General features: G+C 39.1%; 1 non-coding gene across 1 annotated transcript; it reads left to right on the forward strand.

The window, feature by feature from the left end:
* Positions 1-1186: 1186 nt before the first annotated feature.
* Positions 1187-1300, forward strand: TRNAL-CAA (transfer RNA leucine (anticodon CAA)). Its single transcript has 2 exons — positions 1187-1224; positions 1256-1300. It is a non-coding gene; the product is annotated as a tRNA-Leu (tRNA).
* The last annotated feature ends 12522 nt before the right edge of the window (positions 1301-13822 follow it).

A 13822-nucleotide genomic window follows, 5' to 3' on the forward strand; every position in this document is an offset into this window, starting at 1 on the left:
CGCTAAAACCATTCACAATCAATCCTTTTATGGAAGCATCAATTGGAACTCTTCTATTTCGGTTATTTTACATCACCTTTCTATCTCTTGAGTTAATCGCGACGATGAGGAACAAATGCAATAGATGATGGGACAAACACAATGACATGTGTTTGTCTGACCATGGTTCTAACCTTGGTCCTCTGATTTCATAGCGCGTAACGCTGAACTCTCCACCACGGAGTCCGGCAAATTAGATGTTGTATATCATGGAAAGGTTTGTTGAAGCAAATGAGATAGAAGTTCTAGAGTGGCTGAAGCAGTTTCACACCAAAGTTGTGTCTTACTATCGGCAGTGAAGGTATTACCTGTTGACGGAGAAGAACTATGTGATCTTACACGGTTGCAATTTTCAAGTTACCTATCTCATTGGACGACGTTGACCATTAGTAGAAATAGTAAGGCAAGATTTCGCTTTCAATATGCCTCAACAAAAGACGATCAATTGCAGCCTTTCCGTCCGCTCTATCCCTTCTCATATTTGTTTGCTCAATCCCAATTTCTTTTTGTGTATCAAGTAAACTTTAAAATAACGCTTAGAACGCTTATCTTATTACACCTGTTTATAATTCCTTATAGAACATCCAGGTGGACCTTCGTGTGATTTGATTTCGCTGTTGTCTATGACATAATTATCATAGTTTATGATAGTTTCGTGGCACCGTAAGCATATTTTCTATCACAGATACCTAGTAACACCGAAAGCAAACTAAGCCAAGATTCACATGAATGCTCTAGAATGAATTATAAACAGAAGTAACTTCTCAGAATTTCGAATATCGTAAGGAGATGTTATTTATTTAAAATGGCTTTGCTGGCACTGGCCAAAGGGCCAAGGCGGTCTAAATGGACAAAAATAGTGCTAAATGGTAGGGTAGGGTAATGGGATTCGGGTGATAGGTCAAAGTCCTTCCAGGGCTGTAGCACCACGGGTTATGGTATTAAACATGGAAACAGAGCTTAATAGTTACTTTATTTTGTCTTGTTCACATGGAGATATCTTATGTGGCTTTTTAATGATGTTGACATTGGAGTCGAGAAGCATACGCTAAATTTATAAACACACAGTCTTGTGTGAGAATCTTGTATGGAAATGGTATGCATGGCTTTGGTTCATGAACAGGAAGCCAGTCAATTTTATTACCATGTCAGGATGGCCGAGCGGTCTAAGGCGCCAGACTCAAGCGAAAGTTTCCACGTACTGGTTAGTTGTGACTTCTGGTCCTCAATGAGGGCGTGGGTTCGAATCCCACTCCTGACACAATTTTTACTTCCCAGTAGGCTAATGGGCAATAGAAAGTATGCGTTCTCTATATTAAGATATTTTAAAGTCTTAAAGAAAAACAAACGTTTTATGCAAATTATACACTCGGAATGCTGACGTCTTTCAGAAAACCAGGAAGAAAATTAAATATTCTTGCAATATTTTATATATGTTACCTCGTTTTTTACATGTCGAAAATTAACTCATCCCTTGTATCTACATTAAATCATGCTATAATTCACACACAGGTAAAAGAAAGTACTTACAAGAAACACACTCTTATGCCTTCACACATCCACCGGAATCGTGACATCGCCCTAGTTCGTTTCAGCCGACAGAGCTCTGCTTTTTAAAGCTCCTAAAGAAGAGAATTAAATTAAAAATAAGAAAAAAAAACAACCATATACCTTCACAATACCCAGGGATAGTAAAAATAATAAAAAAACACACACAAAGGCTTTCATAAAGGTCTCTTGTTCGATCCCTGGCGGATGAACTTAAACTGTAGACCCGGTGTCGATTAGCTTATCTGTGGATAAAGTGCACTTAAACCACACTTCAAATGACAGTAGATTAGTACTACTAGCCTGGGACTGAAATGCAACGTAACGTACGCTGAGGCAAGTCAGGCAGGTATTGTGGGTGGGTGGCTTGGTGTGTTACAGGTATCGTAAAAGCAGGATATTTGTTATTAAAATGAAATTATAGAAAAAATATTAAAGGTGTCAACCCTCCCCCTACCATCGTCTGGTTCACGACCAAGATTTAAAAAACCTTCTCTCCTTAAATTATATGAAAATGTCGGCTAAATGTTTTAAAAGTCTCATTACCGTTAAGCTTAATCGCTTAATACATGAAATCTGTGAGAGATATTCATACCTTTTTTGCTGAAGCCTTGCATATTTAGATACTTTTTAATATTTTTGGTTTCCAGTCCTTTTCATATAGGAAATTCTAATTATTTAATTCCTTAGGTCGGATTGAAGTTGCTTAGAATGCCAGACAGAGTTTAGAAGAAATTTTTGTAAGGTCATAATTCTTGATTTGTGATTCGAGCCATGATATTCTGTGTTTGCTTTCGATGCATGTTATGCACTACAGCACTTCATGGGGTTTCAAGCAAGCATTTTTTTATGTTCGAAGTGAAAACTGATTTTTAATGATTTATAATCTTGGTTAGCAACACCAGCAGTCGAGATTTTTTTTGCAATATGTGCGGATGTTCCCAAGTACTAATCATACAATCATATGAATGATCATAAATCACACATAACTTGTCTTTTTGTTTCTATCATTTCAAGGGAAGAAAAGAGATGAAATGAAGATGTAAAACGAAATTGGAGTTTAGATGTCGAGATCGAACAGGAAACCTCACAAATAATTGCATCTCAAGCTGAGACGGAAAATAGGTAGGCCTCTACCGCAGTTTCAAGAATCGGCAAGAATCAATACAAGAATCGGCAAATTGGTTACTTACCTTGCAAGTCTGCAACACTGTGTCTCTATCATATCTTCCAAAGTTTCCCCGTAACATTAATACCGAGACTTGGAGGGATTGTTTTACCCCTTGGAAGGGAGTTTTTCCCCTTCGCGGGGTTTTTATGCACTAACATGCACGCAGCTTCTCACATGCAGAAGCAGATAGAAGCAGAGGGAAGAGTAGTAGAAGAAGAAGAGAGACATCTTGGAAGAAGATCGAATGTAATTAATCGGGAAGAGGGTGGGAGGGTTTAGAAAGGTCAAGAGAAACAGGGATGGGGTATTTTGTTTTCTTTGGAATTTATTTCCGTTAAACAAGATCAGCTTTATAGAAAGATAAGATTTTGCGTCCGAATGTAGAAGAAGAAGAAGTGAGATTGGAAGACGGTGGAAGAAAAGCGGAAGTGAATTGGATTGGAAATTAGGAAAGAAACTTGATTTCGACTCGCCGGACGAAAGTAGAAGCAAAAGAGATATCGATTCTCTTTGTAACAATGTAATTGTCCATTTTAACGGAGGCAGTTTTTCTCTTGGAGAAAATTGAACGACTTTTGAAAGGCATTTGACAAAGGCACGCTCCTGAGATTAAAAATTGAATATTTTTTTCCTCTTAGACTTTTTGTAAAAGCGATGAGAGGGAACGGACGTGAAATTGGTGTATTTATGTTCTCTAGCAAATGAAGATTGCCTACTGTGTTTTCTTACAGGCATTCACTGGGTATTTAATACGTTTTCGTAATTACCATTTTTGGTACATGTATAGAAGATGAGTTGAATTTTATCAACTCAGTACTTTTTTCTCGAACAAGTGAATAAATGACGTCTTTGTGAGTATTCTTTCAATTTCATGTAGTCATTATTCATTCTCATTACCGTCGCGACGAGGCAAAAGTGCCACGAAGCGACATAAAGTAAGTCCAATAGGACCTTTGGCCATGGCCGTAGGCAGGAAAAATTTTTGGGGAGGGTTCATTCATAATTGTTCCCAGGGCGTCGCCAGAAATTTGAATAATAGAAATAATAATAATAAATGTACAATAATAATTAAAATTTCATAATAATAAAACAATTTTATTCCATAATAATAATAATAATAATTATTATTATTATATTATTGTTATATCCTTGAGGGGGCTTACTCAATCCAGTTGATGAGTGAATATCCAGCATAAGTTTCTTTTTTTTTTTACGTTTCATACAGTGTGTACTGTAATGCACAATTATTTTACTTCGTCATTAAACTTTAGATACCTTCAAGAAAAGACTTTAAAAGTTAGATTAAAATTTTAGTCATAAAGTTTTTGTTGTTTGACTTTAAAATTAAATTTTTGGAATTTTGAAAAGTGTGGAACCAGTGATTCTCTTTAAAAGATTAGCCTGGTGCATGGATTGTAACCTCAATCACCAACGTAATGCGCTACAAAACTGGAGATCCTAGGTTTGAACTCCTATCAAGGGGCATTTATTTTCGACTTTATCGGACGGGGAATTTAAAAGCTGGAAAGGGAATTTTGGGACAATCATAAGGGAATCTTCAGTCTATATTCCTTGTGACGCAGGAGCGACACTGGAAAGATGACAGCAGAAGTGATAATGGAGGGGTCGCCGGTGGGCTGCGATTCCGAGAATAAATCCTGTTTCACTCAACTTTCAGAATTCCAAATGTATGAAAATTCTAGCTCGATCGTTTCAACATTGTCTCCTTGTATTTTTGTGATGCTTCGAAAGAAAATTGAAAATTTGTTACAGATTTTGGTTTCTGAACATCCATTAATGCAACATGTCAGAAGTTTCGGGGGGGGGTTGAACCCTAGAAACCCCCCCTCTAAATACGGCCATGCCTTTGGCTCAGTCTTGTTTCGTCTCGTCAATGAGAAACCCGGTTTCGTGCAAGATTATGCTTGCCTCAGCGCTACGAAGCTAGAGGTCCCAGGTTCGAACCCTGGCCAGACATGGATTGTGTTTGTCTCATCATTAGGACCACATATTTATGGTGAATAAAAGATCCGGATCTGGAAACATTTCGGGATCAAAAGTTGTATATAAAATGGCATTTCGGAGTTAAAACTGAGAATATAGCTCTAAATTTCATTTAGAAACTACAGTTATTACATCGTTAAAGAAATTAGTTCATTGAAGTTATATTGTTACTTTTGGACATATTTGGGAGGACGTCATGTGGTGGGCGATCCTAATTTGCTCTTAGGCAGGCTCAGATTTAAGGAGGGAGCTTAGGGGAACAAGAACCCCCAGCCCTACATCTGAAGAGGGGCTTCCACGTAATTGGGGTTAAATATGTGGTTAAAATATATTCGGATCTGCTCATCTGTTTATTCATTGGACACAGTCGTTTCGTACTGCGTCATTTGCTGCGATGGTTGGTCTGTCGTATGTAATGTTGTTTTATGTGTTCGGCAACTTTTTATTGTGCCAATTTTAATATCCTCAGACACACTTTTAACCTCAACAATTTATCATCCATTTTTGGAGTAGATGAAAATATTTTAACCAATGTTTGTTAGATTTTTTAGCAGTAGATGAATTGTTGTCTAGAGTCCACTTTATGCACAGAAAGACTAATCGGGTCTGGCACTGGACTTGTAGTTTAAAGTGGGATCCGAACCACTGTGTCACATGCCTCCACTGGGTATCGAAGCCGTGAACCATGCAGTACAAGGCTTTTACACTGTATCTGAGTAAGTTTTTTATTGTTATCTTTGCAGCTCTCTTTAAAACCTTTCAGTTTGAATCATCCTCAAAAGTGCTTTTTATACCCCTTTTTAAATTCTAAGGTACGAAGGAGTTTAGATAAAGGGAATTTCCTCCCGTGTATTCTGAAGGGTGCAAAATGGCTATATGGGCCCGCCCACATACAAGATTTTATCTTATTCATTCATTATTTAATTTTAACTTCACACTTCGAATTGGGAGGGAGCAACATATTCTTTGACATTCCCATGCATGATTTCGTTGAGTTTCTTAGCACTAAATATGCCTTAACGGCACGGTGCTATATGCACGGGAAACTTTACCTTGTCTTCTTGGCACTCGAGTCCAGATATGCTGCTCAGTGGCATGCCCACAGGGAATTGGAAGTACGTGCATGGAAGTTTTTACCCACTTTGACCTAGACTTCCTGAAAAGAGAGAGGCCAGGCAGACCTAAGGTGAGTAAAATATAGAACTGACTGTCAAGAAACAGCACCTTCCTTTTTCTGTCATACCCAGTGATGTGCCGTAGACTATAAGTTTAAGTCTACATGCGTTGTCTACACGTAATCTACGCGTAGATTACATTAGGTTGTAGTTTACATAGACTACGTAGACAATCTAAAGTGCTTTAAAATTAATTTTTAAGGATTTCATGAAAGGAAAGTGACATTTTCAACTATATTGGTTCCTAACGAACTGAAGAGAATCCTATTTACAATAAAATTTCTCTTCTATTCTATTATCAACTATGGAAGATAAATAGTATGCAAAAAACAACAACAGATGGCAGTCGTGAGGCAAGAGTGGTCTTTTTCCCATAAAACACAAAAATATTTCTTATATTAGGTTTCTTCCTAGGTGAGAAATTGTTCGAATTTGGAGAAAAGAGTATGAAAAGTTCTCTTCGCACATCAGCAACTGATACGCAGTATAATTTTCTTTTACTTCCACGGCGCCCTTCGCTAAGTTATCACCTTTCGCCATGTTGTTTACATAGATTACCTAATCTACGTGTATAAAATAATCTACGTGTAGAATGTAGACTATCGTTGTTTACGCGTAGACGCACATCACTGGTGTCATTTCAATGAAAATATTGGAACATTTCGCGGCGCCCCTGTAAGCCGTGGTGCCGCGGCGCACACTTTGGGAACCACTGAAAGACCAAAATAAATAGAATACACTTTTTCCAATTTTGCCCAACGTTCTTTGATTATGATTTCCGAAACGATGGGGAATATAAGCTCATACAACCTGCCTTTTTTGGGTATGGCACTGATATTTACATATTCTTAAGTCGATAAATGAATTCCCAAGGTAACGAAGCATGGTAATAGACACGCAAGAGAAAATAATTCGTTCCGTCTTATCCAGTCGCAAGTAAGCAGTAAATTGTTATTGACAAAACACAGCGGCGCCTTTACTGCAATAAAAACCGACGCGTCCTGGGTTGATGGCTAATATATCAATAATGTAGATCGCATTTTATCTTCTCTTCTATCATCAACTATGGAAGAAGATAAATAGTATGCAAAAGAAACAACAGATGGCAGTCGTGAGGCAAAATTAGTCTTTTCCCATAAAACACTAGAATATTTCCTATCTTAGGTTATTTCCTAGGTGAGAAATTGTTGGAATTTGGAAGGGAGCATATGAAAAGTTCTCCTCACACATCAGCAACTGATACGCAGTATAATTTTGTTTTACTTCCACGGCGCCCTTTGCTAAGTTATCACCTTTCGCCATGTTGTTTACATAGATTACGTAAAATACGTGTATAAAATAGTCTACGTGTAGAATGTAGACTATCGTTGTTTACGCGCAGACGCACATCACTGGTCTACCCCTCGTTGGCGTTATTCGCGGGCAGGCCACTGTCTTCACATTATATTTGTTTCTTCCCCATTGAACCAGCAGGTTCTGGAAGAATGTTCGCTACTCCTCACTACAGAGATTTGCAGATTGGTGTATTTAGCTGGTTTCTGGAACCATTTTTGTATTATACTTAGTCATAATCCATTGTGTGATGTATTCTTACAAATGCACATAAACTTCATCACAGTATTAGAACATTTAAGTTTTACCAGTCAGTTTTTAATCTTTGCTATTTTCTTTCTCATTTTCTCCCCGTATATTACAGCATGACATGAAGCACGCAAAACATTTACTGCCACCATGAATTCCAAATTTGTCTAACGTGCGGCTCCACATACTTTCATCCATGTGCTGGGACAGCTTAATTGTACATCACATTCTTTCTGCTAATGGACCATTTTATGCTCGCTTCAGGTTAAGCAGTTGGGGCCTTGGCGGATGAAAATTTCTGTTACACGTGGACATTTTACTTGAATACCGTTGCTTGTCATCTAGCCACTATGTTTACGGCGAGGGAATCAAGTTTTATCTGCTGGTAACACTTGCTTTGAGAGCCATTTTGTTTCTTCTTTACGGCCATTTTTCCCGTACGGTCCCCCACTAAATCTTTGCTGTACGCTACGTGGAACAAAAAAAAACGGGGCTGTTGTTCTGTTGTTCTGCAGCGTAAAAAGCAAGTGCATGACGTCGATGAGGGACATTTTCGAAGCTGAATGACTTCATTCGTCCAGTGTTTCAAGAGCCTTTATGATCTGAAAGCATCACTATGAGAAGCGTTTGAAGTTCAGTGTTGTCATCTCGATTCGGAAAGCACTCAATTTAGTTACTTTTGCTCCACTCGCCAATCTGAACATAAAATAACTCGCGTATTTCTGTCATAAATGTAAATAGCTGATATTATTTACAGAATAAGATTTCTTTAATTTACACGCTTAAGAAACGTCCCAATTGAACATGTTGGCTGCGAAATAGCCTCCTCAATATTCGGCTTGATCGTGGGCTTGTGACAAGAAAGACTATTTTGAAAATGTCTGTCATACTGATAAATTCTGAAGAGGAAAAACTATCCGTTTATCTCCTACATCAACGTTTTCTAACGTAGGTATACAAGGAAGTTAGCCACAATTACTGATATTTTATACAAAGCCCGCGTTTAGAGAACATCAATGCGAGAAACTTTTCTTGAGAACCTGAGCCTCGTTGAGGCTTCGTTTCGAAGCTGCGAGTCCTCCAAAGCTGCATTTTAATCCTCTCTCTCTCTCTTTGTACGTACAGTGGGATGCATAAGGATTACCAAGCAAATTGTCCATCACTATGTACATTATTTTTGTTTTACTAAATGAGAGCTTCATGGATTGAAACGAAACGGCACACAAGCTGCTGACAACCTCTGAACCAGCATATATAAAAAGACAGTCCTTAAAAACACTAAGAATGCAATAGAAAATGTAATGAAAATTGTGATGGATAATTTGCCGACTAATACTTGTGCATCCCACTGTATAACCACTCACAACAGATCCCTGCTGGCCACCAACATTTATTTTTGGAAGTTTCAGATTGAATTCCGTTTCAAGTGTTGATAAGAAGGGGAAAAAAAGTTTCATATTTATGTAACTTGTAAAAGAACATATGTTTTAACCTGAATAATGATTTACACGTGAAAAATGAATGTTGATTTTATTTTGTTGCAGGTATTCAAGAAGAAAGGTTGATAGATTATGTGACGATACACTGCCATCTTAATTAGCCATCAGCACCTTGCATATAAATTGGCATCCAGAGAACATAAGGAGATACCAGGCCTTCACATCAAACACCAGACGCAGTTGCCAACCTGTCTTCAACATGGATTCATAGTAGTCTCAAGGTAATATACCATGCATGCGCTTCTTGCTTGCCATTTACATTATATTCTTGTTTCATATTGTGATCATGTTTTGATCATTGGCAACCTGACACCTATTACGCTAGGTAAGCTATTGTCAAAATCGACAACATCAATAGTTCGTGCACAGTTTTGTATTGTTAGGAAATGTCTGATTATGAATTCTTGTTTTAAGGGCATGGGGGAGGGTTTCCTTGAGTCTCTCCCCTCCTCGGCAGCTGCGAGCACTGTTGCCATCTTATCTCTTTTGGAGCCAGATCTGGCTCTTCCGTGCACTCGTTTGGCTGTGAACTGGGACGCCCACCCCCTGCCCCACTATGATGCCATCACTGGCTCCGGCCTACATAGACCAATTTTTGGCACAAAAATACAGATTTTGTACTAAAGCTAGAAATGGTGGAATATGACAGGAAAATTTCCCTCTGGGGAATTATAAAGATTGGTCGTATGTGCATTGTAGTGAGTGAATTGTATGTGCTGGTTGTGTAGTGAAGTAAAATGGGTCTGAGAACTCATACAGAAGCCGAGTAAATGGTGGTGTTCGATTTCGAACAATAGTTCGTTAATTATGTAACTCACATGATCCTCAAATTTACGCGAAAGGAGAGAAGAAGGAAGTTCGTTTTCAAATGAAGCATTCAACTTAAGAAGTTTATTATACAGGGTGTCCCACTAGCTTTCGAACCCGAGAAAAACGTTATAATTTCCGAACAAACATACATAGGAAAATGAAATTCACAATACTCATACCTTGTTTCATGCTGATTACATGATCGCCACAGCAGGTGCTGCAAGTGTCTTCCCTGGACGTTCAGACATGTTTGTACACGGCGTTCCATATTGTGAAAAGTCCGATGTAGAGTCTCCGGTGTGATCTCTTGAATCGCATTCTCGATGTTGTTTCGCAACTCTTGCAGTGATCATGGTTTGTTTCTGTAGACACAATCTTTAAGGAAACCCCATAAAAAGAAATCCGGAGGTTCAAATCTGGGGATCTTGGCGGCCACAATCCTTTGGAGATGATTCTGTCACCAAAAAAGGACTCAATTTCTGCCATGGAGACGTTAGAAGTATGGCATGTCGCTCCGTCTTGTTGGAAACGGTCTGATACGATCCCGATATCCAATATTTGTTTACAATGAACACGCGTTCTGGTAAGGTGTAACGATCCATCCTCGCGATGCAGGGACTCGTGCATCACACTAACCCACACGCATCACTTCCCCTGGCGCCACCTACCTTCTTTGTTTTGACGCGTGCGTTTATTTTCAACCCTGCCTCGTGTTCAGCATGAAACAAGGTACGTGTATTGTGAATTTCATTTTCCTATGTATGTTTGTTCGGAAATTATAACGTTTTTCTCGGGTTCGAAAGCTAGTGGGACACCCGTTATCTTATATTTTATTTTCACGTGAAGGCCTACATAAATATTGCACAATATGGGCCTCTATTTTGTATACATAAGCACGAAATACTTGAAATTCTTTCCTTACTGTTCTTCTTTTAATGATTTTCATAATTATTTCTGAGGTATATATTTATAATCAAAATGTCACATCATTTCACAATACTCCCCCAAATATGAACCCCAGCAAAGTTTTATCCATTCCAACACTATGTATGGTAAGATTGTCCAGGTTTTGAACCCATCATACGCCACAGCTATAATTCAAATGTATCGCTTCCAAATAAATAATAGGGCCTCCCCGATGGCGTATTGGTAGCGTCGTCGCCTTGTAATCAAGGGGTCCCGGGCTCGATACCCGGTAGAGGCAGAAGCAGTTCGAATCCCACTTTAAACTGTAGACCCAGTTCCGTTTAACCTTCCTGTGCATAAAATGGACTAAAATGAAAACTCAAGCGAATAAATAATATATATTTGGTTGGTGTGCCTGAAGAGGTCATTTATTTTTAAATTATCACAACATAGTCTTGGTAGAGACTGAGATACTAAGGCCGTGTCCGAAAGGTGCTAGACAGTACTTGAAGCGCGCATACTTCGAGAATGGTCTTGAAGTCGCGGACTGGAAGTGAAAATCTTTCGAACTGCACTTCGACTGCAGCGCCAAATACGATCAGTAGATATAACCGACGATACGTTGGTTTTCCACGTTTTAAACACTTGTTTTTCACCACAGAAATCACATAGCATTAGCAAATGTTCTTATACATACATTTCCACACATTAGAAGAACTGCAACAAACAACTTGCTGGCTTTCTACCTCCGTGATTTCAAACAAATGAACAACAAGTCTACTTGTCACGTGACCAAGCCTGCAACTGGCGTGCTCTGCACTGTGGTCTCGATACTGGACGCTTTCGAACTGTACTAGGTGACGTCACTTCCGTCAAGACCATACTTCAAGTACGTGGGTCGTTCGATATATAAGTTTCCGTATGCTGTAAAAAAAAATATTTTTAAAATACATTAGAAAACTATACATACATGTGCAGGAGGATCCTTCCTCACTTCTCCACATAATCCCCATAGAGATTCAGACATTTGTCCCACCGTTGCACCAATTTGTCCATACCCTTTGCAAGAAAATCAGGGCTCTGGCTATTGAACACTACTCTCACATTCCGCTTCACTTCTTCATCTGTTTCGAAACGGTAATCTTGCAATTCAGACTTTAACACCGGAAAAAGATGGAAATCACTCTGCGCTAAATCGGGGCTGTGTGGAGGGTGGGGCAGCCGTTCCCACCCCAATTCTTCAATTTTGTGTTGTGTTTGCACTGCTGGGTGGGGGCGAGCGTTATCGTCAAGAAGAATGACACCAGCTGACAGGAGACCTGGTCGCTTATGTCAAATTGCGTTTTTCAGTTTATCCAATGTTTGACAATAACGGTCAGCATTAATTGTTCTTCCTCGCTTTAAAAAGTCCATCAGCAGAACACCCTTAGCATCCATGCTTCTGAACTCCTTATGACGCGAGCCCGCGTTTTCCGAACAAGCATTTACTTTTCGTACTTGAGCGCATGCGCCTTCACGTCTGATAACGAATCGATTGTTGTTCCTTGTAGACGAAGGATGGCGCTTGTCAACCATGTGCTTCTTTTTAATGGCATTGCTTTATACAATATTTTATAGCACAAGGAAACTTATATATTGAACGTCCCTAGTATGTACTTTGTACCTTTCGAACAGAGCCTAAGTTACGGTGTGTTCACGATTGTACAAAGGTATCTCGTTCTCGATCGTGGCACGAGAAACCTCGAAGAACCTTATACCGTTCTCGTCTTGATTTTAACAAGACCACCTCGGTACCATCCGTACCGTCCTTCTGCTCCATTAAGTCATATCTTTGGTTCCTGTATTGCCACAGGAGACTGCAACACTTGACGATTGTAGAGGCTAATTGGCGAAGGCGCCTGTTGGAGTTCAAACGATGCAACCGTAATCACCGAATAAAAACCTACCCTTCCTCCAAGTTTGTCCGCCCCAGCGTCATTATTGCCAGCAATGGCCAAGCGATAGTGGCTCCTCCGAAGCAGTAACGGAGAGTGACACAATTAAAACTGACGGCAAGTGAAGTGATAGCCTGGGTGTTTCGCTCAGGAGGAATAACGCTCGTCATTTGTTTGCCGAGGATATAACGCATAAAACGGCGAGGGTCCATCGAACGAAATTTCGGAGCCGAGGATGACTTCAAAAAAAGGCGAAGAGAAAAGAATTATTGCATGGCGAAGATGACTTTTGTGATACCATCCTTGCAATACTCATAAATAACGAATGTGCCTTTATGGTGGGCTGTTAGAACAACATTGGGCTATTTGTGAAGGAACAACACGTATGCTTTCACGGAGCAGGTGGCGTAAATAAAGAAAATGGAAGTTTATTTTTGACTCCAAACTTGCATGCCACTTAAATGAAGATTATAACAATAAACTACTTGAAACTATACACTTTGGAACATTGCATAAACTCTGTGACGAACAGCTTCCAATAAATATACGGAACTTTTATCGTTGGTGTTTAGGCATGGACTGTTGAAGGTTTGAGAGGACCGTTAATAACACTTAAACCAGAGTAGTATAAAGTAATTTCAGAGGGCGCTGCAGTTTATTTTTCTTGGTTATGCTCTATTTTCTCTCCTTGCACTACTTTTGAGCACAACATTAAACGAATAGAAAGAATACTTTTATGTACAGGGTGGGCGAAAAGTCCCTTTACATGTTAATAGCATAGTACAGTTAGAGATGTAGATAAACATTGTTATGAATACAAAACAGTATATATTTTTTAATCTCAACATTTATTTTGAATAAACAACGTCTGGTTAACATCAACATTTATTTTGAATAAACAACGTCTAGTTAACATCAACATTTATTGTGAATAACATATTAACATTGTCACAAAGGTTCAAGGTTCATTGGTCAACAACGTCAGTATGCACTCACTCCTCCATGATCGATGCAAAGGAGGTTGATGCGTTGCCATGTTCTTGTGTGCATTTGCTGCAGCATATCAGGGGCGATCCTTTCAAATGCCATGCGAACTCCGTCTTTCAGTTGATCGTCGTTCACGAACGTCTTCTTTTATTATGCCCCATAGTGCAT

This window comes from Lepisma saccharinum, chromosome 28 (assembly GCF_977018435.1).
Source record: "Lepisma saccharinum chromosome 28, izLepSacc3.1, whole genome shotgun sequence".
In the NCBI taxonomy this organism is placed as follows: Eukaryota; Metazoa; Arthropoda; class Insecta; order Zygentoma; family Lepismatidae; genus Lepisma; species Lepisma saccharinum.